This window comes from Lathamus discolor, chromosome 3, assembly GCF_037157495.1.
Source record: "Lathamus discolor isolate bLatDis1 chromosome 3, bLatDis1.hap1, whole genome shotgun sequence".
Classification (NCBI taxonomy): domain Eukaryota; kingdom Metazoa; phylum Chordata; class Aves; order Psittaciformes; family Psittacidae; genus Lathamus; species Lathamus discolor.
In genome coordinates this window covers 56,037,095-56,065,074 of record NC_088886.1, presented here as the reverse complement: position 1 = coordinate 56,065,074, position 27,980 = coordinate 56,037,095, and the positions used below count along the sequence as shown (strand labels likewise).

Sequence of the window (27,980 nt, the reverse complement as noted above, 5' to 3'; positions counted from 1 at the left end):
TGTGAAGTGCTTTAAAACACTAAAGCAAAACATCTGTTTCAGCTGCAGGTCATTAAGATGGAAAATCCCAGTCTGTGTGCAGGGCAAAAATGCAAAAGAAAATTAGCAGCCCAAGCACATTTCTTCACCTGTCTTTTACTGCAACAACTGAAGATGGAGAAAGGACAGTAAATCTTGTCTTCAGGGATGGGGCAATTGAAACTGCTCAGTGTTGTAATCCACAGCAGCACTGGGTAGTAAGGTATCCTGGTCTAATCTGGAGATGCCTGAAAGTTACTCCAGTGTCATAGACTTCTAGCTGAGAGTCTCCTTGACCTCCACATCTTCCAGCCAGGCACAGCATTGTGCAGGATTGCCTAATCCCCTGTAGATGTTTGTGTTACTGAACTTCAGCTGAAAATCCCTCCTCCTACCCTCAGTCATTTAAGAGTTGGAGATTGTTTCCAGGGGAGGGGGCCAGAGTAAAGCTCAACTGGCAAAGCTGCTTTACAGGTGATCTGAGATGCTCTTTACGTTGGGCCAAAGCCCAAATGTAGATGTCTCTGTTCCTTTGTTGATAATGATCTCCTTTGTAGAGCGCTTTGAGGTCTAGAGATGAAAAGCCAACAACTGCCTGGGAGCTTGGCTATTAATAAATAAATTAATGAATATTAACAACAGTGAGTACGTTCCCTGGATTCTATAGGAAATGCCAGACCTTTCAGACAGGTCCTGGCAGGCAGGTAATAGCTTATTCCTACAAGAAGCTGGGTCCACCCTCGTTTCCCACTGTCTTTAATTAAAAGGTCCAGATCCTTCCTAAGTGTAAAGGAAGTATTCAGCATCTGGCAAGAATGGGCTCCAAAACTGGATGGGGCTTTTCTGGCATCTTTAGAGGAAATACTTGTTTGTTCTTCAATCTCTTAGAGCAGCAGCCAGTGCAGTGTTGAGCAATTCTACTGCACTGTGCTCACACCCTCCCTGGAGCAAATGAATAGGATGATCTGGGGTCTCCAGCAGCCCTACACACTATGTATTTTGGCTGCCATTTCATTTTAACGCTGAGGTTTTGAGCCAGGAGGTTGTATGTCTGTTGCTGCACTGAATCTGTTCACCTGCATCTCTCCCCACCCCCAGCTTATGAGCATGATTTCTTTTTATGCACTGCTCTGTCACAGCTTGGCAAGTTTCCCAAGACAATCCATACCGGAGAGGAGAATATGGCTGCTGAGCAGCATAGACAGGAGAAATGCCTTATGCAACAGATTCATTTAAATACTATGAAATGTTGAGACAGGCAAGACATAACTGAAAGCAAAAAGCAGCCCTTAATCTCTAGCATCAGTTCTGCTTGCCCTCACCATCATCAGCATCTAATAGTCACTGACTGTCTCCATTCATGTCTCCATCTTTTCCAAGCAACTGCCTGCGGCAGAATGTACAAACAGCTTGGCAAGCGGTTTTAGGGGCAGGGGGTTTATTTGCTTTTTTCCCTTCTAATTCGTCATGAGCCTCATGAGCATTTCCCCACTAATATGCCTGTGGCATCATTAGGTGTTTAATGAGAGTGACAATGCCTGAATATTATTGTTTTTATAGCTCATTTTGGTTTGACAAGTCTTCAGTTTTGTGGCAGTTTCTAGTGTGCAGACTTCTCCTTCCTGTATCTGATCTTCAGAAATATTTATCACAAGAGGTATTGTCATAAAACCTGAAATAATTAATTGTCAACATTAATTATGTTTAAGTGCAATATGTGTTCAATGCCACAGTAGTTTAATGACATCAATTAATTATTTTAGGGTATAACTGAAGCACAAGGAATAGTCCAATAATGGCCATGTTTCGGATCACAGTTCAGTGCAGTTCTGCAGATGGACAATCCTGTTTGGCTTCTTTTAGCAGTTCCCTGAAAGACCAGCATGGATCATGGTTGTGGATCGCTGTCTTACTACTCTTCTTCCTCACATCCAGAATCTGGATCATTATATCTGTGCTCAGGCAAAAAATGTCAGCATTGTACCTGCAGAAAAGAAGGCTGCTAAAATTGTAGGTCCTGCATAGACGCATACAGTGTCATTTTACCCCCTGCATTTTGTCTACACATTGGCTGTGTTGCATCCATTTCTTTACTGATTAAATCAAATGGATGCAGTTTTTGTGTACAGACAAGACTATAATTCTTACTTAGGAATATGCCATCTTCATTTACCATGTCATCTGGATGATCAATGGTGTGCAGTGCATTTACTCAACAGCTGTATCTGTGCAAGAAAACAGTTATACTTTTAACACACTTAACTAATGCACATTAAGGTCTCACTTTATATTATTTTCCAAGTGATTTTACCCAGTTTAGGATGCCAGTGCATGTGTCTGCCACTGTGGCAGAGCCTTTACAACAACTAGCTGCTGTCATGAATTTATTTTGCTTGCCTTTACTAAGATTGAGGAGAGTTACTGGGGAGGAGGACAGTGAAGTTACTCTTGCTGCTTCCTTGTGTAATGCATGTCCTGCACTAGAGTAAAGGGGAAGAAGCTGCCTCTCTCTGCAGCCTCTTTTCTCCTCCCAGCACAGCACAGCACAGCACAGCACAGCATGGCTGCATGGGATTCCCCATTGCTGGTTAGATGCTACAGGCCCCATATAAAGGTCTATGCCTCTATTCCCAGCACAGATGCAGCCAGTGGCACTGCACAGCCCCGGGAGCAGGCGATGGTAACAAAACTGGAATTGTATACATAGCTACTGTTTTAAATGTTCGTATCCTGGCTTCCAACATCTCTATTTTTATGTCCTTGTTTATATTTAATAGCAGTTACAGTGGTTAACTGGCTTTATTTTGGAAACCTTGACATTTCTCTTGCCAATACTGAAGTTGTGAAGGTCAGAAACAAAGATGTGCCTTTTTACTCTGTTTCTTCTGATAGCTTTTGTCATTTGGCAACTGTTGTCCTATTAGACTTTGTGGAATTTGGACAGGATTCTGATCTCCTACAAAATGACACACACACTTACTAGAATGCAGGAGCAGGTTTGGGGCCTTTTTTCTGATATACCATGCTGAGTGCATGCATGAGAAATCAGAATCTGTCTGTTATTATGTGACCAAACAGCTGCAGGAACTTCTAGTGAGTGCTTTTAAATATCTGTAAGATAAAAATCACAATAGTATTACCATTACCATAAAGCAGAATGTAAAGCACAGGCTCTCCTTCTGCAAGTCTCCCAGGCTCTAGAAGAGAATGATCAAGTCTGGACCAAGCACTGTTACACTTACAGTTCCACTGAAGTTAAATCAGAAATAAGGAGAAATTTTGGATTCTTCTACAGGCTGTTTCATGATAGTTCCTATTTCCACAGTCTCTTCTCAATCTCAGCCCAGTATTTAAATAAAAATAGTTGTAATTTCTACATTAAATTGTATACAGGACTTGATATTTCATTCTCTGCCTCAAAGGCATATTTTTGGAATCATATAACCTTTGAGAGAAACTATTCCATGGTCAGGATGCATTGCAGTTCACTTCATTTTATATAAACTTATTTTCCCTTCTAGGTGCGCAGGTAGTTACACTGCATTTCCAAATAAGCAGTGGGCATCAGTTTTACTGCTCCATTTGGGAAATGGCATTTGTTCAGTGAGCCTCCCCTTCCTGCAAGTAAAATATCCTCATTCTGCTCAGAACGAAAGAACTGCCAAATGTAGGTAGGCCAGCTAGCTTTGTCCTTCTGTCCAGTGGAAGTGCTCCTGTGCTACCATTCGGGCTCTACTGCCTGAGCATCATAAGCGCTCTGGGGCTCCTCAGGAGTGCTCCAGCTGGGATGCTGCAGGGAAACTCCTCTGAAACCTTCTCTATGCCTCCCAGCCCCCACTTATAGTCTGGACCATCTCCACTCCTTTCCTTGGACCACCCCTGTACTTGTCCAACAAAGCCATATGGCTTGGCCCTTGCACCACAACTCTGCACCTGTATGTGTGCCATACCTGCCCAGACCTGTTCAGCACCATCTGGCCATGCTGCCCTCTGGTTTACAGTGACATACCCTCATCGCCTCCCAGCCCAATCCCTCCACCTGGCCCTGGGATGCCATCTGTAAACAGTTTGGGCTTATCACAGTAGTCCTCCACACTTGGGAGGCCACAGATACAAGCCAAGCCTTTCTTGCTTCTGTTAATCAGGAGGATCAGCCACCTTGCTTCCCAGAAGGAAGAGTGACCCCATTCTCCATATTGTCTGGAAAGCAAAAGGAGAGCGCTACAGAGTCTGTTCTGAAGTGAAGGCCTGAGTGGGTCGTCTCAGAATGGACTGTGAGAGCACAGAGGTGCTGGCTGTTTCCAGGGAAAGGTTCAACAGTCTGCTGCAGCATGATCAAAAGGGTGGTGACCAGTGAGGTCGGGTACGTAGGGGTGTGTAGGTTGTGGGTTATATGTGGTACAAATGTGCTGGTGTCGCGTGAGGACTAGAAAGGCTTCACATGGTATTCTGCTGATGTTGGGCGGTAAATGTGTCTCATTTGCTTTGCCATGCAGATGTGTCCAAGAGACCTGGAGACCAAATAGTATGTAGGGGCAGCCCTGTGCAGCTACCTTGATAAACTGTAACACATGAATGATGGAAGTGATAGTATACAATTCATACTTAGTGAGTACCTGTTACCTTGAATCACAGTAAGCACTGTTACCCACAGCATGTGCTATTTTAACAGTCATTGTGAAAGCCATGCTTTTTAATGTACTATCACAAATGGGATGACACCCTCCTCTTTTAGAAAGCATAATTGATAAATGTGACAAAACATGGTTATTGCTATTCATAAGTGGATTACTTTTAAAAGTACTCTCAGTCTTACATTGATTGGGTTAAATGACTTGCTGATTAAGACATCTACATGAAACATTAAACCACCATTATCTGGCTCCTGTCAAGATTCAGAATCAGGATTCTCTTTTGCACAGAGTAAGTAACAGCCATTCTGCTGTTTTAAAGCAGAATATAAACATAGTAATTCAAAGCCAGAGGTATATTTGAATGACAATTCACACATAACTTCTGAAAAAGGAATTTTAATATGCTCGGAATGGAATTAGATACATCTGATATATTAGTAGATAGACTGGTGTGCTTCCTGAGACTGTTCAGATACTGCTTCTTTTGCTGAAATTCCCCAAATGAAACTACTCTGCCAACTATTTCTGCTCTTACAGATACCCCATTTTTACTTTATGAATTATGTCCATGGTGTAACTATAAATACACTTCTAAAGCCTTACCTGAGTCCATTTCCACACAGTGACCTATGAATGCATTGTTGGAAACCAGAGCCAAGGGCTATGAAACTGGGACAAGTTTTAGAAGTGAACATTACAATTGTTCTAAGTTTCTTCATTCTTTCTTTTGTCTGAGAACCCTCTACTCAGCATGCATTTCAGGATACTGAAATAACCATCTTACAGTTATTTTAAATATGTAGATTTCTATTACTAGGAAAATTAGTGCTAGAATTTTCTTTCTTTGAGCCTGGTTGAAAGCTCATTAAAGTCTTTGCAGCTATTTCACTGAGTTTGTAATGAGACACTTTATGTTCCTCTGAGCTTCGCAGTAAAAGCAGTAGTGTTATAATACAAGATCTGCCTGCAAATCCCAAACCTAAGACAGTATTTCCTGAATGGGGTAATAGCAAATGAACTGCTGTTCAAAATAATTCAGCTGAGAGTTTAGGCAGGATATGATCTGGAAATACTGGATAAACAAGAGAGTAGCAAAAGTTTTAATACAGCTTTGATCATTGCACTGAAGATACTTTTTGGCAGCTCAGTGGTAATGGATGTGGCCTAGGAGATGCTTCTCCTCTGGCATAGAGAGGGACCAGGAGGGAGGTTGTAAAGAGGAATGTTACTGGGTAACAGAAGTCACATTGTAGTAACCCCAGGTTGTAACTTACTCTTTTAATTTTTGTCAACTTGCCATACAGTGATTCTGTACAACCACAGAATCTGACAAATAACTTCTCAACATTGCATATTAACTTGAAGACTTCATAAAGCTGTCATGGTTTTATACAGGTTTTTTTCACCTTGTTTTCAGGATTCAATTACAAAGATGTCTATTTGCATGCCCTGAAGATACATACTTATCTATACAGTACAATATACTCTAAAAAAAGCTTTTGTAGTTTTTTAAGCTTTATCTCTGATGTGAGAAAACTCAGCTATATTCATAATTAATTGTCTTGATCAAACCCAAACTCTTTACAATTAAGAAACAAACAGAAGGTATGGCATATCAAACAGACTTTCTGCTGCTGTGATCTTACCTAAACACAAGCTCCTCAGTACTTCTACATAAATAGTAATAAAGTGCTCTTTTGCTTTCTTTGCTTCTTTTTAAAATATTATTATATTTTCCTGTAAACAAACCTCTGGTGCTTTACAAACAAACATTGATAAAGATTTACATAATTGTTTGTGTCAAGTATAGGACAAGGGGATGTATGTCCATCTGACTTAATGAACTTATAACTGCTGAGGTAGCAATTGCCTACCAGGCAGAACAGTAAGTGGTTCTGGGGAAGGGAAGGCTGTTAGAAATCCTGCCTGGTATGTAGTTATGTACTTATACTGATACAATGGCAATGATATTGACAACTGAGAGATGCTGTTCAAGTGCATTTGCTTTTTATTGCAAAGGTTTTTGGTGAAGATGTCTTCACTTGGACCTTTGTCCTGACTTCTATCTGGCCAGATGACTTTGAAACACAGAAGTGGTGGGAGTTGGCTACTAAAATATTTTACTTTTTGTGAGGATGTTGAAATGGTGTTCAGTTGAGGAAGGTGACTTTCCCCATGTTATGCTACCTGAGTCCCTCCCTGGGATATGGAGAAGTCACAAATTCCAAGATGGAGTATACCCGAAAGGATTATTGTCACCAATTCCCTGCATTAACATTGCTCAGGTCTCTAATATGTGCTGTAGATGTGGGTGTGAGCTTAACGCTAGTCACAGAGGTGGGTGTAGGGACAAGCAGGGTGTGACACAACTAGGAGACCAGAACATGGCACTCTACAAGTCTAGTGCCATTTCCTGCTCATCAGTAACACTTTGCCAGCACAGGACAGGCATGTGGTTGATAGTCATAGCTAGGCTTTTCCATGCCCTGTCCTCTACAGGGATACACTAAGGTTACAAGGGTGATACCTGAAACAGGGAACTTAAAATTACTATCTCAGTCTTCTCTCTGTTATTTTGGCACTATAATGTGAACTGAATCATCAGTCTGGGTTAAGCAGAGCTATGATAATTTATGTCTGTTGTATCTAGGTCCTTTCCATCATCTGCTGAAGGCCAGGTTATTGCTACAGATTTCTTCATCTTCCACTGAATTACAATTCATCAGCAAACTAAGGAAGAAATTTGTTATGGTTTTGTTGCTCATAGCATATTTTCGTATATTAATACTTCCTGTGCATGATGCAAATGGCAACCATCCAAGGCAATACATTGTTCTTAAGAAGGTCAGTGCTATAATATATGGTGGTGTTTTCCTATACTAATCTGCTTACTTATCTTTGAATTCTGTGAGACTTGGGCTCGGTAATACAGACATGAGAAGACAGATGTCAGATCCTCCTGAAGGGAACAAAGATGTAGGCTTAACTATCATCTTTTTATTGTGGGATGAATTGGACTAATGCAAGATAAAATACAAGCATAAAGAGCAAGGTTAATTAATTACTACTGACAATTAATCAATCCAGTATTTGTTAATTGATAAGATTTATTATGGTGGTTACCTGAGGAGCAGCTAAGAATGGAGACTCATGTGCCAGGCGGATAGTGCTGCCCGAACAGCTGCTCCTCTCTGCTCCGTGGCAGATGACAATAACACTCCTTAGTGGTGAGACCGCAAACAGGGGACAACTGTGGGAGGCTGGGTAAGAAGCTGCTTCCTCCTGACAAAAGCTGTGTTGTAACTGCTGGTGCAGGCCTGGCCAAGGGGAGCAGGACTAAGCAACAAACATGGGTGTTTTCTTCCTGGTGCCCGTGGGCAGAAGCCTAGCAATGGGAAAACAGTTGTCTTCGTCATGCAAGGTGGGAAATTGTCCTAGCTGGAAGATTTAAAGCACTTGTAACAGTGTAACAGTTCTAAAGGCAAATCACAGGGTCAAGTGGCAATATATAGCCAGGGAGACCTTCTGAATATCCTTCTGTTGCAAAGTATTTTATCTGGGGGCTCAACCTTACCTTGGGTTCACTGTTAAAACAGCCATAGGTTTTAATGGCTAATGGATTTAATTTTATCTATATTCTTACTGTCATCTTACTGTTTTACTGGCAATTTTAACAGTTTCATTGATAGTGACAAAGATGACTGGAATATCTTGATTTGTGGCAGAGACTAAATTCATATTATACATAAAATACACTTTTGTTTTGCCTGAAAAATAGACAACAGTGGAGAATCCTCTTTAATTATCACTGACAACTGTATTTCAAAAGAGCCTCCGAAACAAGCAAGCCAAAAAACATGAATCAAGAGCGCAAACAACAAAGAGTTAAGAAAAGTAATTTTTCTTCTTTTAGATTTTTAGTGTTGAAATAAATCAAGGTGCTCCAATTCATTCCACTATTATAGAATCATAGAATCATAGAATAGTTAGGGTTGGAAAGGACCTCAAGATCTTCTAAAATTTAAATGGAAATAACGTTAGTTACTGTTTGTTGAAACAGACAGTGCACTGAGTTCCTAAATATGTTGAAACTGGTGAAATGAGTACTATATCTTTGTAGGAAAGGCCAAGAAACCAAAATATCTCTGTAGGATGGAAATAAAAACCCTGTGTCAAGTTGAACAACACCACACAGATACCTTTCACATCATGTTTATGGACAGTTGTTTTTGTAGTTATGAGAGTCTGAGGGCAAAGACAAGATGAACTTTATAGGTAAAGGCAAGACATTTTATTCAAACAACCATCTTAGCTGGAAAAAGAAAGCATTATGTCTTGTGTACTCAAAAACTCCTCTGCTTTCTCAATTTCTGATAGTGGATTTAAGAAAAAAATGCTACTTTTTCCTATAAACCCCATTTTTGTCTGAAATTCAGATATCAAGGAGCATTTCAATTTTGAAAATGTTATGGAAGATACAATTTTCTACCAAAGGCTACTATAAAAAGATGAGATCAAAGTAATAAATGGAGAGGGGAAACGGATGGGATAAATGCAATGTATCCATTACATGACAATCATACAGGCTTAAATTGTTCTACAGCTCAGAACTATACAATTTAATTTTTTATATGTTGGTGTTTGAGTTGCTATGTATGGGATAAGCAGAATATTTTGTTACTGAAAGAAATGTGTCACCTGGAAATGAAACGTTCAGAAAATCACGCTGTATTTCCGTGGTGAAGCTTTTAGCATAGAGCTAATGAAGTGATTGGGGTCCTAGGGAATAAAAGGTGCTATATAAATGTAAGAAATTATCATTAAAAAGTTCTTCCCTCCAGGCATTTGGGATTTTGCTGTGTGTGTTACAAGGAGGCATTTGCAATCATCTTTCATTCCAAATGCTTCAGCTTAGACCTGCTTCAACTCTCCCTCTGCAGCTTCAGCTACAAAAATGTTTATATGAAGAAACCGTTTCTAAATGGGTTTCAGTTAATCGTATTTTGCTGCCAACATGAAAGAGCCTGCCTGGGTTTAAGGTTTTTATAACCATGTTGAAGACCAAGAGGAACTAGGTACCAACATTTTCTCAAGAGGTTTTCAAATGCTGTTTTAATCATTATTAGGCCTTGTCTGCAATGGTGGAGACAGGACATTGGTAGAATACAGGACACAGCCAGAATTCCTGGAAACAAAAAGCCAGCTGAGCAGTATCTGGCTTCATTTTCAGAACTCATGTTGTATGGTCCTTTACTGGTCACACACTTTCTTTCACAATCTTCTATTTCATGCACTCCAATTTTATGTCATTTTGTATGTATTTCTCAAGTCTTCCTAATCCAACATGCAGCCTTTAAGATTGTCTACTACCTTTCACATATTATAAGCCTAAATGGCAAAACTGGTGGAGTTAGGAATCAAAACAAGTTCTGACACCACTAGACGTAATCTTTTACCACGCTGTCATTTTGATGTAACACTGCAGCTATGTGCTCCATGAATTCACACCAAATGTGGATTTTTCTTTGGATCCACACACTCTGTGGATCATAAGCATTTTTGGAGTCTACTACTGATTATGGAACTGGGCCTTTTAGCTCAACTAGTAAGGTGAGGGATTAAACTAAGGTATCTTTAAACTTTTAATAAGACTGTGAGATTTGGCAGCATTAGAACTAAAGTTCGTATTTCTTTATGCTGAGCATTTTACTTTCTTACCTGTTTACAAATAGATGTGAAATATAATAAAACACTGCATCTTCTTCTGTAAGGTAATGCTTTTATAGAATTTGGTGGTTTCCTTCAACTGTTAATTGCAGAATTGAAGGAAGAATTGTTGTTGTATAAAAATAATCTTCTCGGGGACAAAATATATGTAAGTGTGACAAGCCTTAAAATTATTTGGTATAGTAAAATACATGATATTCAGGAAGAAGTATAGGGGTAGAGTTAATATTTGCTTTTTCATGTTTCTATTGTTTGTATTTTGGCTAGCATGGAACACGTATGACCAAAAACCTTAGAAGAAATCTGTGCATTGCACGAAGTGATAATGTTTCTTGTGTTTAATTAAGTGCAGTGCAAAACTGTCCATATGTGCTCCAAAATACCAGAACTTGATTTTATAAATGTATCTTTTCAGAAAACAAGCTTAATTCTCGGAAGAATAACATTAGCACTCATTAGGGGATTGAGTGTGTTAGGGTACTGTTAATGAAATTCATAGCCTTTTGCCTATGGGCTATCAGTTTGAATTCAGTCTAACTCAGTGGAGATTAAAAATTGGCCTATTTAATGGCCTTTTAGTCATCTCTAATGAGATGAGTTTGGTGGGTCTCAGTCGCATTACATAAACCACTCACACCACCTTTTCCTAACTAGAAAGCTCTCCAGAGAAACCCAAATATTTCATGGATTCTGGGGAAAATTAGTATCTGGTACCATGAAAATAAACCAACCAAGAAACGAAGAGCAAAAGCTGTGATTCAAACTAACAAAGACATTATTTTTCAATGTGGAATTTATAGTGCAATATAAAGTTTGTAAGTTAACAAATTAGCTGAGTATGTGACATACGTTGCCATACAGCCATACAGAATGTATCATGACAGGGACTCCCAAAGGAGATATCTACACCTGTGCCCAAGATCACACAAACACATGAAATGTTTAAATGTCTCTGGGATTTATGTCTATCAGGAAAAACCAGGATCAGAACAGCTATCTGGATAGTAACTGCAGTTATGGAAATGACACTGGAAACAGTGATTACCTGCTCTGTCTCCGTTACCTCACAGCAGAGCAAATGCTTCTAAACATTTCTTAGGGATATTTAACTTAGTCTTAAAAATACATTAATGATATTTCCAGAACCCTCTAGAGGATATACCCCATCCACTTATCCGTATCATACAAAAACTTTTCCGTATGTCTAACCTAAATTTCTTTCAGTTAATTTTTGCCCCATCTGCAGTGCTTTGAGAACAAGGTCTTACTTTCCCCATAGTCTTGTCTTCTGTGGACTAAAAAATCTCAAGCATTCCTATTCTCAATTAGGGTCATGTCTTTTAAAAACATTGTTATTTTTTCCCCCTTCCTTGTATTCCCTTCTGTTGGACTTTTATGAAAGCAATTTTTCTTGAAATGCAGAGCCCAAACAGAATCTTACAGATGAGGCTTTACCAGTATTAAGTAAGAGAAGAACTTCTCCATATGTCCTAGATACAATAGCTCTGATTACACATCTCTCCTTTACTGCAGCTTTTTTCCACAATGGTGTGACATTGTTGATGAATGTTCAATTTGTTACATACTCTGATTCCCATCCCCTTTTCTGAGGACCCAGTGTTTATTTGTCTGTTCCCAGTCTTGCCATTGTGCAATTGTTATTTTCCTGCTTAAATGTTGAAGTTGGCACTTGTAGTTATTCCCATTACATCCTATTTTTGCAACCAGTTTGTCAGGAGCATTTTGAATTCTTTTCTTGTCCTGTGACATGCTTCCAGCTCTGCCGGTCTGGAATTCCTGGCAGATCCCTCCAATGTAAACTGTACTCTGTCATTCACACCATTAGACTTGGTACCAAACCCCAGACATACCCACCTCCGAGGAACTGTATTTGCTATATCCTGTTGTTTGTCACAATGAAGCACTGCTGATGTAGTTTTGCATAGTCATTTCATTACACTATGTCTTTTGCTTGCTCAGTTAAGAGTTCTCTGAGATGGTGTCAAAAGCCTTACCTAAGTCAAGCCACAACAGATACACTGCTACTCCCATCCAGTGTAACAGGATGAGTGTGGCTTGATATGCTTTTCTTGACAAATCCATGTTGGCTGTAACTTACCACTTCATTAGCTACCATGTACTTAAAGATGTGTGATTATTTGCTTCATTACTTTTCTGGGAATAGAGGCTGGAATGATTGACAGCTCTTGGCTCTACCTATTCCCCCCTTTTGATTCTATGTGCCGTGTTGCTCCTTTTCCGCTCTCCTGAAATCTCAGTTGTCTTTATGAGCTCTGGGTGATGACTACTCATACCGCTAACTCTAGTGTGAAATCCTTCGGGCCCAGCAAATCCAAGGAAAAAGATACAGTATCAGAGCAGGCTCTACACATTTTTTCCCTCAACCGGGGTTTGCCGTCAGTAAAGTTAATAAAAAAAGCATCGAATGCTTCTCCCTCCCGGTGTCTCCTTATGGCTCCCCCCCGAGCGGACCGAGTGCCCAGCTCGCCTGCTCTCCGCTCTCCGGTTCCCTGTTCCCCTGCAGCCCGCCCCTCTCCGCGGGCTCTGCGCAGCTCCCGCGGCACCTGACCTAGTTGTGCGCGCTGTGTGGGAAAGGTACTGCGGCGGGGCGCTCCGGCAGGCAGGTCCCTCCGGCGCAGGGCCGGGGGCAGAAGGGCAGGGTAGGCCGCGCCGGCCGGCACTGCCCTCTTCCCCCGCCGCCGCGCCGCTTCCCACCCGCCGGGGGCCGCGCTGTGGGCGCAGGCGCGCAGCTGTGACAGCCGCTCGCCACCGGCGCGGGAAGAACTCACGCATGCGTGCTACACACCCTCCCCTTCGCCGGGACGCGTGTGCGTGCGGGAGTCTGTGTGTGTGTGTGTGTGTGTGTGTATATGTGTTAGTGGTGTGGGCCGGGCAGCGTGCGCGGTGACGTCACGCCGTCGCGCGCACGACGTAACCCCGGCGTGACGCACACCCGCGAGCCCCGTGAGTTTCCCGTTATGCTGCTTCTATTCTTTTTACACCCCTCCCCTCCTCCCCCGCCGGACGCCGGGAGTGCGGGTGGGGGGAGAGGAAGAAGGACAGGGGGCGCGAGCGGCACCGCGGCGGCGGCGCGGGCTGTCTGCGGGCGGGGCGGGCCCGGGCCGCCCTAGCGGCGGTAGTCGGGGAGGGCGGCTCAAGGCCTCCATCCTGCCGCACCGGGGAACATGGCGGCCGCCTACCGACCCGCTGCGGCACCGCCGCTCGGCCGCAGCCGCCCGCGCCGCGGTAAGTGGCCGGGATGTGGCGGCGCGGCCGAGGGTAGGGTGGGAGAGAGAGAGAGAGCGCGAGGCGCTTCCAGCCGCCGCTGCCATGCCCGCCCCGGCACTCCTCATCGGCTCCCTCCGTACTCGCCGTCGTCCGTCGCCCCCTCCCTGGGCCGGCGAGCGGCCTTCCCGGTGCCCCGTTCGTGCAGGACACAAAGGGCCGTGCCGAGGAGGGTTTTGTTCGGTCACATGAAGCTGCGCAGCCAGTGAGCGCGGAGCTGGGAGGGGGAAGCGGGGCCGCCGCCATTGCCAGGCGCGGAGTTGTTGGGCAGCCCGGTGCCGCCGCGGCGGGGCCTAGGGCGCGGGGAGAGCCGCCCGGGGCCGGGCCGCCAGCAGCGCGGGGCCGCGGGGACCCAGGTAATGCCGCGCGTGTTGCCGCCGCGGCAGGAGGATGCCGTCGCCCCAGGGTGATGGCCGGGGTCGCTCCGGGGGGCGTCGGTCCCCTCCCGTCTTCTGCCCCTGTGTGTCAGGGCGGCACGGCGGGTCCTGCTGGGCGGACCTGTGCTCTGCTGCTCTCCGCTTCGCTGCCGTTCGCCTCGCTAGAGCGGGTCGTCACACAACAGTGCTAACCCGGGCTCACGGTCACCTCGGGAAAGGATGCCTGCAGCTGTTCTGGGGCAGGGGAAACGTGCGGTGTCCTCCCTACCCCTTCGTTCCCTTCTTTCTTGCGTTGAAATAGGGCGGCTCTAAAGTGCATGGTGTTGCTAAAAACGGCTGGCCGGTGTGCCCTGTGCACCGGCGCAATGCTGCTGCCTGTAGGGCGCTGGGCTCCCGGTGCCGAGGTGCGTTACAACAGCGAAGGAAAAGTTAACTGTTCAGGTATCAAAGCCGTTTGTTCGGGCTCGCATCTGCTTCAGCGTCTGTCGGGTTTTCTGGCAAAGTTTGTGTTACACCAGGTTGCAGTGATGAGCATCGTCTTGACCGTTTATCTGAAATCTGTAAAGTTTTTTCTTTCTTTTTACAGCTTATATGTAACCTTTAGTCTGCTGGAAATACTTGTGTTGTGGTAGTGTGGGCTGTAAACTGACAAGGTTGTAATGAAAACCGAGTTTGTTATATCAAAATAGGTTTCTCTCAGTGTACACAACTCTGTCCCTTTAAGCAAAATCTCATTGGCGGTGATATTCTGATTCCTGCCTCCCCTCCCTCCCTTTCTAGCACATAATTTAATTATGAAGATTGTGTCATGGAACTTAGATTTCAGACACATATGGGGAATAAATGTGCACCAGATTTTAGAGTAAGAAGCCATTTCACATTGTATAAACTAATGAATTAACACATGGGACAAAGACACTTAAGAGGCTGATAAGCATCTCTGGAATTGTACCTTTTCGTGAGTAGTTTTAGTATAAGTTAGTAGTTTTTGTATAAGTGGCAAAATAATTTTTCATTCCCATTATAAAACAGATCTTTAAAGAGAAGATTCCTCACAGTTGAGTGTGAATTGCTTCAGAGTTCTGGTAATTTAATGTGATTCTTCTACATAGAATTCTTTATTACCTGGCTGGTGCAAGGCAGGTGATTTGAGGGCAGAATAAATGGACTGATTAGACAATGTAGAATAGATCTGGAAGGCTTTTAGTGGGTCACTTATATGCAGAGAAAATGCAGCAGTTTTCTTATTTGAGAGGAGTTTAAGCAGAGTGCATGGAGGAGCAGCGCAGTGTGACAATCCTATTACACTGACTTACAGTCAGAGCTGATGCTGCAAACCTGTCCAGTGTAACTGCAGGGGATGTGCTGCAGAGTTATACAAGAATTGCAACAAGAATTGAAATCAGTAATCGTCAATGTATTGTCTTAAAACAGTTTCTTCTGCTGTCAGGTATTTATTCAAATAGGTTTATTTTTAATAATAAAATCTACCCAAGTAACAGGAGTTCTGTGGAGTAAAAGTTGTTCATGTCACCAAAGAAACTTTGCTTTTTAGAGATACATTTGTTTTCTCTAATCTGTATGGTATCTTGTGTATATATTATTAAAACGATGTCTTTGGCCAGTATTATTATATCAAAATCAGAGCTAAGGTGTACTACTATGACCCTTTTTTTTCCCTCCCAAAGTTCCATGAAGTCCAGAATCTGTTTCATACTGAACAGCACTAGAAGGAATGTGCCTAACAAAACGTGTATGAAAGTTCCTGAGTGAATGCTAAAAGAGAATACTGCTGTCTTGAAATCTCAACAGGTGACCTCGCTGGTGGGAGGAAAAGGCACAGATCATTGGGAGCATCCTCCTGAGGTTATTTACTACAGCAACAATTGATTGAAATGGGAGTATCAGCAATTGGATAAACAGGATGTTAAACAATAGGGCAATGCCTTCCACTTAAAAATAACAGTGCAGGCTGAAACTCAGTATGGACACGGAATTCAGGGGTTGTCAGTGGGATTTCTTGTGGAATAGTTGGTGCTTATACTTGCAAGTATTAGCAGAACCTACTAGCACATATACTGTGGGGTTTTTTTATTCACACCTTTTGAAGTCACTTCTGGAGAAAACAGCACTGCAAAAGAGAATGAAATTCTCCATGGTAATAAAACACACACGTGCTCACACACTGTTACTGATTTCAAACGCTTTCAGGCTTTGTACCAATCTGCAAAAGATCTGAGGACTCCAAACTGGAAGAAACACAGACTAGTGTCACTTGCTGTAAAGTTTCACCTGAAGTTAATTTGAATTAAAGATCTCTGAACAGTTGCTGACTGTCTGTGTGTGTTTGGCTAGGCAATAACTCACTTTCCACAAGTTTTTACATTTAAAACCAGCTTTTTATCATCAACAAAGTTCCAGTGATGCAGCTTTTAGAGGGCTGCCTTAAGATACTTGTTTTATTCCCTTCATTATTGTAATACCAAATGCACTTCACTAATGTTACAGTTATTTTAAGGCCGATTGAATTAGTTCCCTGTGTGCTCTGGGTTGTGAGTGTACTGCGCTACGTATTCAGAGATAGGGAGGAAAGTCATTTAATAAAATTAGGTTATATCTAAACAATTTTGCACTCACTTCAGTTGACTTTGAGACTGATTTCAGTTGGCATAGCCTCCAAAGCTCTATTCTGTCAGGTGAAAATAGCGTCCACCCAGCTTGAGAGTGTAAAGAAATCCCATGTGAAATAAACCAAAACAAGTCTGTCTTCTCTAAAAATATGTCGGTTTATCTTCTTGAGCACTCTAAGCTGATTTTTGGTAGTTAACATTTTTTCTTGGTGCTTTTTTTTTTTTTTTTTTTTTCCTGTGTAGATGCAAACTTCATATAGCTATTGGAAAAAAAGCATAAGCTACCTGAGGAAACTATGACTGTTGGTCATTCTGGATGACGTACATAAAGATACTGTCTGGGTTAAAGGATTTCATGTAGTTGGTAGTATCAGGAAACAATATCCTTTTCATGTTTAATTAAAACCCAACCAAACAAAAAAACCCCATACACTTTCATGCCTGTATACGTTGTGTCCCCTAAATCAAAACTGGTGTTAATGAGAACTGTTCACACAAGCAGCGATGGTGTAAAAATCCTACCCATATTGTCCACAGAACTGTAGATAGGCTTCTGTTTGATAGGCAGGGGTGTGCAGTGATTGCTCAGGCTTCCCTGGTGATGTAAAGATGGACACAAGCACAATGCATCTCTACAGTACGGTCATACTGTGAGCTGTAGTCTGATTGATGCTCAAATCACAGCTGCCTGTCAGGAAAGACCATCTCATGAGTTTGCATAAACTTCTGAGGTGTGTTTTTTCCTGACTATGGGAAAGGACATGATAGTCACGGGGTCAGTCATGTTACCTAGCTTGGGATGCAGTGTCGGGTAATGAGTATTGCGTCTTGGTATGAAGGCTGCCTGGGTTTCTTGGGATTTTCTCGTAATTGGAGTCACCTCATTGAAGGAGAGCAAGCTTTTTTAAATGTAAGGAACTAAAAAATCCAGAAGTGGATTGTGCTTCATTTCTGTCGTCGTTCAACTCTACTCAGCAGCTGTTACATTGACAAAGCATTGCAGCAACATCTTTATGTGTTGCCAATGAGGTTAAAGAGGGAGAAAGTGTCTTAGCAGTGAGTATGCATTTTTCGGGTTTTGTTGCACTAAATCTTAACTCAGTATTTCTGAGTGAACTTGGTAACAGAGACAACTCTCAGTCCAGTAGATACTTCTGGTGTGGGAACTGCGGGTTTCAGATGCGACTAAATCCAGCTACTGGAAATGGTTAATCTTTAGTTGGCATTTATTGATTGATACTGCGTGCTTAATCTTGCATATGAGCGACTGGTTCTAGGATGCTGGAATATTTAGTAATTCATTATTTCTTCAGACTTAATCCAGAGGATGCAAAGTTCATGCTCAAATCAGAATAAAGGTCAGATTGCTGGGCTTTGGAATATTTCAGGCCTACTGTTAGTGTGTGATAACTTTTCATTATGCTGATCATTGCAAGTTAGATACTTGCCATACTGTTTAGAGTACAGTCTTACTCTGTTCTGAGTGAAAATAAAAAAGGTAGAAGTTGTAGTCTGAGATATTTGCAATCAGAAGTTTTATATATATAAAGGGACATTATTTTGTGAGTATTTGAATGGTTATAGGTTTTGCTGCCTTAAATGAGTACTTGATAATGTTACAGTCTCCACAAAGCAGCTGGGATAGGGGAAGGGATACGTCTTGGGAAACAGGATGGAGGGAATTGCAGGTGCTGTAGTGATTTGCCCAATTGCACCTGAAGACAGGAGTGAGATGATTGTAACTTTCTTGGGCCAGCTGTTAACATCCCTTGTAAATGTACTTTATACAGCAAAGCAATGGAACATAAAACAAATAGGGTGTAAAGTATATGTCTCATATAATTAACCTTATTTACAGGCTTTTACCTGATGTATCTTTTTTTTAGTTTGAGTGGAAAAAAAAAGAGGAATTCCTTAACAAATGTAATCATTCTAATACTGAAAAGTAGTGATGAATGCCTCCTGCATGCCTGTTCACAGAATAATAATTTGGTGTGTTGATAGCATGAGTTGTGTTTTATCCCATGTACTTTCACAGTGTGACTCTGATGGGGACAGGGATGGGTTTTCCACTCAAGATTTGCTTCCAGAAAAGGCAAATAACAGTAGGTCAGGGGACTACCGTTGGAAAACTGTTACTTACATCTGCTTCTAAAGTGTGGCAGCTCTGAAGCGGCTCCTTGCTGCTGCTGGTAGGAAGTGGTAGATACCTGTTTCTTGTCTGGCTGCAGTCAGGGCGTGATGGGTAGTGGTTATGGTTTGGGTTTCATTTGTTTTGCTGCTTTTCATTGAGTATCCTGGTTGGTAGGTTCTTTATTATTATTATTAGTTATTATTATTCAGGTTTTGTTGTCTTGAGTGGCTGTCTTCTGAATAGTTCTCCTGTTTGCTTCTGATGCTGCTCAGCTCTCTTAGGAGCACTCTGTGATGTAATTCTTCATAACTACTTTTTGAGAAAGCCCTTAATGTTTGTAATACTTGTTGCTGATACTTTCTCAATCTTCAGTGTAGACTTGTGCAACAGTTTTGTGGCTGTAGAGTTTCAAAAACTGTCTCTTAATATTAACTTTATTTTCCATATTTCTCTTTTTCAGGCAGAAGAGTCAGGAACTTCATAGGATTTGTATCTTAAAATTAGGCTCTAGCAAAACAGTGGTTGTAGTTATTGAAGTGTTCATTGTGTTTATGATGATTTAGTTTGCAAAGAAACTGTATTCTTACATACGTTCTTAGGAGCCTTCACCAGAGACACCAGATTCTGTGTTCCCTTGTGATAATTGGTGGGGAGGAAGGAGAAAGGGAAAGTTTTTGTTGTTACTTTTAGTTGGTTTGGTATTAGAAATATTTTCAAGAGAACAGCCTTTGCCTGGAAAATTCCAATATAAATAAATCTGTTTCTTCACACAGAAGTGCTCCTTTTTGTTGGTTTAATACCGTAGTTGTTTTGAGTGTATCTTCTGTGAAAAAGTCTTGATTGTATGTGCTGTCACAGGGAGTGGGAAGTGACAGTTCTGCAGCTGGCTTTTCCCAGTTCTCTCACAGAGTAAAGTGGGTTCTCTGTCCTCTTTTGCTTCCTTTTTCCTTCTTTAATATATATATGTATTGACATAAGTGAAATCACATAATCTGTTTTCTAGAAATACTTAAAACCTAGAACGTGTGGCGTCTAATGAAAATCACTGCATTGTATGCAAATTATAATGAATGTTAGAACTCTGAAGTGATTTTTAAAGCAGTTTTTTTGTCTTCTGGGAAGTTGAGAACATAATAGCACTTAGTGCTCCCTATTAGGCTACTTATAAATGGAAAAGATATATTTTGGCAGTTTTCTTCTGGGGGAAAAAGGGAGAAGATGAGTTGGGGGAGACACATGATGGTGAATTAGCCTAGATAAGCTGCAGTGGAAAAAAAATAGAGGCTTTGGAGCAATTACAGAATGGGAGGGAGTAGAACTCACATGTCTGGTATGCAAACTGAACTGAAATGCTGATGGAGCTGAGGTGGAAATGTTGTTTGTGTGTTACATAAACCAAAGAAGACTGTAGATATTATTGTATATTCTTTTTGCATCCTTCCTTTGGGAAAAGCTCTGAAGGTTTGTTTTGCCTGACTTGTTTTCTTTGGTGCTTTGGGATAGTGATTGTCTTTTTCTGTGTCCTTAGAAAGACTTGAATGTGTTGGTCAACAGTGACGTGTTGTGCTGAGAAGTGGTAGGCTTGCTGATTAGCTACTTTAGCGTGGATTCTCACAGACCTTTCTTTTGTTAGTGTTTTGAACGTAGGTAGGTACATCACTAGCATTCAGTGCCATGTTCCTGGTGAGATTGTCTGGCTAAGTTCACTGTGATTGTCATTGCTATTACCTGTGGGTGAAAGTGGTGGTACATAAAAGAACTTCTTTCCTGGCCTGTGTGAGGCTTGGAGAGGAAGAGAAACAGTTTGTCCAGGAAAAAAACTGTTCCCTAAGTGTTCTTTTACTGCGACTGTAAGGCTGCTGTTGCTTGTCTCAATTTTACCACCAGTAATGTGCATTAGCAGGCATAACTTATTTCTGCACAAGAGAGAGAACCAAAATAGAAATGAGACTTGGGAGAAACCGTTCAGGTTCCTATGCAACCGCAGTGTCAGACTCTTTCTAAAAATGCCATACAGGTACTGTGATAATTCATTCTTAGAAATGTTTTCTAGATGCTAAAAAGAACTTGGGAATTTGCCTTCCAGTTTTGAATCCAGTGAAGTTCTAGCAGAAGTTACCAGAGAAGATGATGTGCAAGAGGTAGACAAGCAAGGATTTATGTAAAAAATAAACAAAATACTGCAGTGTTATAGTGGGAGAGGGTTTTTTTTTTTAATAATTGCAGGAGTTTTGTGAGAGTGTGCACAGTTTATGTGTGTTCCTTTCCCATCTATCCAGACAGATCTTTATAAACATTTCATAGAATGATATAATCATAGAATGGTTTCGGTTGGAAAGGACCTTAAGATCATCCAGTTCCAACCCCCTGCCATGAGCAAGGATGCCTCACACTAGGCCACATTGCCCAAGGCTCTGTCCAGCCTGGCCTGGAACACTACCAGGGATGGGGCATTTACAACATCCTTGGGCAGACTATTCCAATGCCTCACCACTCTCACAGTAAAGAACTTCCTCATTACATCTAACCTGAACTTTGCCTGTTTTAAGTTTAAACCCGTCACCCCTTGCCCTATGGCTACAGTCCCTGATGAAGAGTCCCTCTCCAGCAGCCTTGTAGCCCCCTTCAGACACTGGAAGCTGCTCTGAGGTCTCCATGCAGCCTTCTCTTCTCCACGCTCAACAGCCCTGACTTTCTCAGCCCGTTTTCATATGGGAGGTGCTCCAGCCCCTGATCATCCTCGTGGCCTCCTCTGGACTTGCTCCAACAGCTCTATGTCCTTCTCATGTTTAGGACACCGGAACTGGTTACATAGAAACAAACTAAATCTTCTTTATTGTTTTCCAATGTAAGAGTATTGTGTTAGGGAACGATACACTAAGTTCTATATTAAGGCTATACTGAGGGTAACATATTGACATTTACTAAAATTGTGATGGCATCCATGTTCTGCAGTCTCTTTGGTAGTCCAGCAATGTCCATTAGGGAATTACAGAGGGTTATACTTTTGCATGAAAAGTACTCCATATCCCAACAGAACATTTCTTCATGTCATTTGGAGCATTAAAGGTGAGTTGGGTGGGTTTTGTCTGTTAAACCATTTAGAGAAAAGTGGATTTGTTTGACTACTGCAGAGTGATCATTTTGATGTTTAGGATGTTGATTGCTGATTTAAATGAAGTTCTGCTTAATATAGTTCAAGTAACTTGGCTTTAGATCTATTTAGTAAGCTGATCCTGAAGCATGCTAATGCATTCTGTTTTTCAAAGGATGTAAAAATAAAAAAAAAATTGAAAATAAAATTTAAATGAAGTTCTGCTTAATATAGTTCAAGTAACTTGGCTTTAGGTCTATGTAGTAAGCTGGTCCTGAAGCATGCTAATGCATTCTGTTTTTCAAAGGATGTAAAAATAAATACATCCTTTTCAAAGGATGTAAAAAAATAAAGGAGGATTAATTAGTGATCCCTTGTGTTGTGGTTTCAATGATGATCTTAAAACAAAGTCTTCTTCCAATTTAGTGATACTAGGATCTAGGGTGATTTTGTACACAGTAGTCTCTCTGTGACTTCACTTTCATTCTGGCCAACAGTTTTACCTTAACTTTCCTTTCATTCTTTTTAAGTCATCTTCTGGAATGCCATTTTCAGCAGGAGAAAGAGCATTGTTTTTTACATTCCTGATGATGTCTTTTTTCTTCCTGTTTTCTGTCACTGTATCTTCATTAGCATTTCTGCTGACCTTAAAGGAGATTTTAGCATTCAGAAATAAAAACCAAAGCTGTGTGATCTTAATCAACAGCTTATTTGAAAGAGCACTAACATAAAGTGTTACCTTTTGTTACCAGTACTTTTCTACTCAGAATTCACACTTTGTTTTTTAATAGGGCAACACTATTAAGGTAAAAAAACAAACACCAAACCAGAAAACAACAGAACACCCTACTATGAAATGCGTCTCCCCTTCTCTTTAATCTCACATTCAGTACAAATCTAAGAGTTTTATGACTGCCTATACTTCATAAAAAATTAAGGACACAAATATCACACTGTTTTCCTCTAGATACTGTAAATTCTCAGCAATTTTCTGTTAGGCTTAAATATAGTCAAGGAATACCTTTGGTTAGGGTATTCGGAAGCCTAGCTGGGGAGAAGTTGACCTGTTCTGTGCTGTAACTTACTTTGTTTTCTATTTGTTCTCTGAGTTGTTTTGTGAATCTGGGGCTAAACATGTTATTTCTTAAATTTGTAGCAATACTTATGTATGTCTGCACTTCTAACAGAGTTCTGGAGAGTAATTCCTGGCTTTTATTTTTCTCAGAAGCTGTTTAAAGTTCATGAAGTAGGAATCGGATAAGTTCTGAGCATTCATATCGGAAGTGCCCTAATTAAGTGTGCTGCTGTGTGTTGTCCATGAACTTAAGGAAAAGTTCCTTTCTCCTTTAAGCCATTTAAACCAGAATATTTCACATTCATAGACATTGTCTAAGCATTTAGTGTTGATCAGAGTTTCTTTGGTGCTCCAGCTGAAAATAAACACGAAATACTAACCTTGAAAATCTTAACTTGCATGTTTACAAAATTACCAATACTGGGTTAGCTCGGGGACCAGTCAGCAGGCAAATGGTCAACTCTTTATGAGCCTAAAAGTGGTCACGGAGCCTCTATTGATGAGGATGACTTAAGTTTTTGGGACATAGTCAATACCTATGTGAGCTTATGAAGTTTTTGCAGGAGGTATTTTGGGGGTCATTGAAACTGTGGGTGTCCAGGACAATGGCAAAGTTTCCTTTATATTGGGGGCTTGCTTCCATTTGTTTTAAGAAGCTTTGTTATTAGTGCAAGTAACAAAAGCTGTTTACTTGCTAGAAGAAAATATTTGTGTCTCAGGGTTATGTGCTTTTTATTTAGGGTACAAGGGAGGAATGGGAAACATACAGGTTTCTTTGCCTCAGTGAAAAACCCTGTCATTTGCATCTGTATTCTGAAACGGAGTAATAATGTGAATGGCTTGTGCCAGCTGTGTGTGTATTAATTTTATACTCTTGATTTTATGCAACTTCAGCCCATGCAGATCTGGTTCTTTTGTAGTACCCCTGTAATCCAGTGTAAAGCATATGAAACAGGCTTGGACTATATGTCTTGTTTCTTGAGCTACTTTTGAAAGTTTGATTGGGAAGTCAGTTTTGGTCAGGAAAATTGACAAATCAAGTGTATATGTTATTTTTAATCCCCAACCAGATGAGATGCCTCAGGACAGCCAATTGGCTGGATGTGTACAGGTGAGAATAACCAACATGCTTGTTGCTGTTGTCATTCCTAAAAATCTTAACGGCTTCTTTGGGGGTGTACCAGAAGAATGCTTTCCTGTTGCCAAAGCAGCGGTATTCACTGCTGGCATTCATCATATGATGAAGACATCAGCATTTTTAGCATGAGGTCAGCATTTCATATGAATAGCAGTGTTATGTTACATGACCAAAATGGTGGTGATGAAGTGGCCAAACACATCCGATGTAATGGATTTTTCTTGTTTTGTTGTGTGGAAGTAATGTTGTGACCCTTAAATGTATCTGTTAGTAGCCGTATGCCCTGCCTCAGTTTATTGGTTGTGTGTCACCACAGCTGGCTAGTGAAAAGTAGGCCAGTAGTTATGTATTTGCAGGTGTGACAAGGTGGTAAAAACCAAGACACTTTGCTGCCTATATCCAGATGAACAGAGATAAGTCTCTGCAAGAAACACTGCCCACTTACACCTGCAATCCCAGGCATCTTATTACTAAAAAAAATGCAAATTGGAAGGACTGAGCTTGTCCATTGGTTGTTACATATTTGGAAGAATTAATTTAAATAGTAAAAGAATCAAATATAGAAGTCTTCTGATGGCTAAGCAAAAGGAAGTGAACAGTGATACAAAGTCCACAAGCGTTTAAAGCATTCCAGTTTGAAGAGAAAAAGATTGTTGAAGCCCTAACCTTGAAGTGAAGCCTGCCTAGGACTGCTATACTGTCTTGCAATCTGACATGGAGACTCCATAGAAGTTTATTAAACTATGTGGAAAGAGACCTCAAGGTACTGTGTAACCTGGGTAGAGAGACCTTGGGGTAGACCTTGAGAATATCTGCTTCATAGTAAAATGCTTTTCATGGAATAATTTTGAGCAAAGGCTTAGCAACTTTACAAAACACTTGGAAATGGTGTTATAGGAAACAGCCCTCTATGGAAGTTAATTAAATGTGTTAGTAATAAAGCTGGACATAAGGACCATGAAGAGGAGCTTGCTAATGAGACATAGATGTTGTGTCAGAGCTGATCTCTGGTTATTGTGGTGGTTCAATGGAGTGTTCAAAATGGTAACTGTTGGTCTCAGACTACATTTCAGAGAGGTGCGTGGAGGCATCTGCCCCAGTTTGGTTTGCATACCAGGTAGTATGACCTGGGTTGTAAGGCGTGGGTTGTTCCTATTAAAAAAAAAACCACGACAGGGGGGAATGACACAGACACACTAATGCAGCTATCTAGCATAAAGATAATAACAATAAAACACAATTGGTTTAATTATGTTGCATTGCTACAGCTTACCTAAAGTAGGAAATAGTTTTTTCCTACTTAAGTAGATGATGGACAATGTTGGAAGCTTAAAGTGCCACCAAACCAAGAGTGAACATTGAGTAGCTTAGTGAGGAATGGATTTTTACTTACTTAAACCCCCTGATTTTCAATAGCTATCAATAGCATATTTTAATTTCTTCACCAAAACCAGTCCTCTGTCACCAGTAAGCAGGCTCCTGCAAAATGAAGGACAGGCTTTATGTTACTAGTTATGTATATGTGACTCCCCAAAGTGATCTTTCGTGGATGATAAATAATAGCATGTATATGAATCCAGTTAGAAAGCAGAGTATTTTGTAGCTTCACTTTAAATCTGGTAAACAGGAGTTGAATCTTGTTGTATAAAATGTATGTATATTTGGACAAAACTATTGCGGTGAGAATACCAGTAGATTTTGTATTTTTAGGTGATTATTTTATATGGTTATTTTGTCATACTAGAACATTCCTTGTAATGATAGCTTAGTCCTCTGATGAGCAAGCAGGCTCTTTGGGAGTTAGCAGTGCTGTTTACCGACGCTAATACTCCAGGGTGTCTGTTCTGTCCTCTGCTGGAGGTTACTGTCATAGGGATATCAGAATATCATCTCAGCCACACCAATTCAGAGTTCATCTTAAACCTATCTTCATTTTAAGCTTAAGCCCTTACATATGGGATATTTATTACTAGTTTATAAGCAGAGGTTTACAAATACTTACGGAAATATAAGTGTGCATGAAAGGTCAAGGAAATCTATGTTAGAGTTCACATTTTCACATGCATAGAAAATACACTTCCGCTGGGGCTATGAACAAGGAGAATCCCTTTCCTGCCACGGTCTACAGGAAGAGTCAAAAGCACTGTCTAGACAGACAACAGCGGGCATGAGAGCTCGTGATCGCAGCATAGCTACCTGTTCAACTGGAACAAACTTGTGAGGAGCTGAATTTGGACTTGGGATCCTGCTCTATAGGATGCTAATAATACCAGCTCACTACTTCCTCCCATTGCTGTTACGAATGTTTATGTACTTCACTTTCTTGTTAGTGCCCTGCTGCCACATTGCTGTCTTTCAAACTGTCATGATACAAGATAGGGAGATTTTATATTTTTTTAAAGAAAGGAGTGAAGATAGTGTCATTTATCACTGATTTTGAGCCTTAGAACTTTAGGTTTAACCTGTTTTTCAGAACTGCATTGCAGTATTAAGCAAGCCTGGAAAGTTTTTCAGGTGTTGTGATTTTAAGACTGCAGAAATGTAGAGGGGTTAGAAATGAATGTGTATGTTAGCTTTGTCTTAAACTGGTTTTCTAGATACAGAAAAATCAGATACGTCAATCCACCAAGATACTGCTTTCAGCTACAGCACTTGCTTTGATTTTCTAATCTGTGATCTGAGAAGGGGCTCTCTGTGACTGCTGGCAGTGCAGTGACCAAGGCTATAAAGCCTGTTACCTGGTGATCTTGTCTTGAGCTGCATTCTTAGAGCTTGCAGTTTAAGTTTAGCATCATGAATTGCATCACAGTTCTGCTCTTCTGAGTGTCCTGCAGACCGTTTAGTCTCCAAAACATAGATAGGTTGTTTGTTTTTAAATGGGCTGCCATACTGTTCCATTTTCATTGTAAACTGAGACTGTGGGGAGTCCAGCATTAGGGAAGAGTGTTAGGTAAGTACATTAGGCTGAAGAGAGACTCCAGGGAGGTATCTGAAGTATGCAGGCGGAGAGAAAACTGCTGAACAGTTTGCCGCCTTTGGGTTTAAACAGAGATTGCAGTAAGGACTGTTGGCTTTGAAACAGTGTTAAAGCTGAAGAGAAAATGGCTACCAGAAATCATTGTTGCTACAGTAACAACATGGCTTGACTATTAATGTGCTGCCTTAACTACTCTTAGAAAAAATTGTGTGAGATACTGCTTTTAGGTAATAGTGTCCTTAATGGGAGCAGAGATTTAAATCCATTTAGGTATTAATGGATATCATCAGGCTTCTTGGTTTAGAATCTATTTATTGGAAAAACTAATTTCTAGTAAATCTTTCTTCAAACCTTATTCCTGCTTTTTCTACCCCAAAAAGATAGCTTAATGGTTTTACTAAACATGTCTATATAAAACAACTTGGGGAGGGGGGTGGGGGTGAAAAACTGAAACCAAACCCCAAAATACCAAACAGTACAGAGAATTAATCACTTATCATAATACTTTGTAAAAACAAACAACCTGGTACTATTTCATAAAAGATGTGGTATCTGGGAACGTAGTTCTGGTGTAAAGAAATGAAGTCTGTAATATTTGTGGGTATTTTTTATGCAGCAATGCTTTTGTTTAAGATATTTTTATATTTTGGGTTCAAAATAAGAAAAATGTGGCTGACCTAATTCCTGGTTGAAGATTTATAAATAAAGATCAGATTTTAGAGTAGAATCTACTCAGGGATCTGCGTTGTATTTTCCTTCATAAGGATGCAAGAGCGTGTATTGCAGAGTAAGCTCTTTGCAGTTGTTTTTTGTTTTTATTAATAGAGAAGAGTGTAGTTACGTTGAAGAATTTCAGAGATGTATAATGCA

The 27,980-nt window shown here is 40.9% G+C and overlaps 1 protein-coding gene across 15 annotated transcripts in view; it reads left to right on the top strand.

Annotated features, from left to right (window-relative positions):
- Nucleotides 1–27,980, top strand: part of ZNF644 (zinc finger protein 644) — an 82,079-nt gene that overhangs the window by 14,540 nt on the left and 39,559 nt on the right. For 4 of the 15 annotated variants that reach the window (XM_065675348.1, XM_065675359.1, XM_065675356.1 and 1 more), the window contains exon 1: nt 13,390–13,646. The exons of 7 other annotated variants lie outside the window; for them this stretch is intronic. The gene's annotated coding sequence lies outside the window, so the exon portion shown is untranslated. 4 more of the 15 variants (XM_065675349.1, XM_065675360.1, XM_065675350.1 and 1 more) reach the window with 4 other exon arrangements.